Source organism: Propithecus coquereli, unplaced genomic scaffold (genome assembly GCF_000956105.1).
Source record: "Propithecus coquereli isolate 6110/MARCELLA unplaced genomic scaffold, Pcoq_1.0 Scaffold292, whole genome shotgun sequence".
Classification (NCBI taxonomy): Eukaryota; Metazoa; Chordata; class Mammalia; order Primates; family Indriidae; genus Propithecus; species Propithecus coquereli.
This window is the reverse complement of record NW_012148530.1, coordinates 695,205-696,555: the sequence shown is the minus strand read 5'-3', so window position 1 is coordinate 696,555 and position 1,351 is coordinate 695,205.

Below are 1,351 nucleotides of genomic sequence, written 5' to 3'. Positions count from 1 at the left end.
TGCTAGTAGCATACTGGTTATATAAATTGTGATACATCAATAGATTATACTTCCATGTCTTAGAAGAATATTTGTACACAGTCAATAAAGTTAAGGGAAAAAAAAGCAAACACATAATAAAAGAATAGGTAGACTGATTCTAAAAAGGCTTATCATAATATCTGGACAGGGGTACCAAAACTTTGCTAATAATTGTGACTGTCTGGATGGTGAGATTAATGTAAGGTTTTTATTATTTTTCTAGTTGTTTTTCAAATCATGCATCCTATTTTAATCAGAATAAAATTATTGGCTTTAAGAAGATGAATTAAAATACTATTCAGTTATCAATTTTGGGGAGAACTTATTGCTTAGCTTTAAAAAATGTCAATCCTAAACTAGTTTTAAGTGAGGGTGACCTCTGGATGGCCATTTCTCAAGGGAGCAAGTAGGGGGCTCAACTTTGGTGAAAAACTAGAATAAAAACAATAGGTTTCCTGAAATGCTGCAAATTTATTTAGTCTGTGTTTGCATGGTATCTGAGTAAAATCAGTTCTGTCAAATCAGAGGATCTGGGAGCCAAATTCAATAAAATGTAAAAGTCAGCTCCAAGAGGTTTTTGACAGTTGTGAAATCTAACCTGAAATTTCCCTTTTCAACTTGTGTTTAACAATAGCCTAAGGAGATAGGCAGAAAATAATCTATTTGGATTATATATTTCTTTTTCAAAACAAGAGGAGACTGTGATTGATTTTTTTTTTAAATGTTAGAATGGGCCTGATTGTACCTACTTTTCTTTCCTACTAATTAACTTACTAAAGAGCAAATTCTAGCTTTTCTATGCTATCAATTATCCTTGGGGGGAAGAGATTCAAAATATGCTTAGAAAGAAACTGAAAATGTGTTTAAAATAAAATCAGAGCTGCTTACCATAACCTCCAAGACCCAGTGAAAATTAGTGTCTGCTAAGTTCCCCTGAGCTCATTTGCCCTGGTTATGCTGGTGTTTTGTTTCTTTCTTAAATACATCAAGCTCATTCCCACCCAGGACCCTTGCACTTGCTGCTCGTTCTACCTAGACCATTTTTAGTCCTAGGTTTTCCTGTGATTGTTTTTTCTTATAATAAAGTCATATCAGAAGATGCTAATTCTGACCTGGCACCTCATCTAAAGCAAGCTGCCACTCACCCTAGTCTCATTATTTCATTATCTTTCTAGTGTTAATCACTACTTTAATGAATTTTATTTATTTGTTTAGTGTTTGAGTCTTTTCAGTAGATTTGAGAATTTGGCAGTCTACACCTGAGCTTATAGAATCATGATTTGCCTTGTAAACATAATATATCCAATGCCTAGAACTTAATACTAGTCAT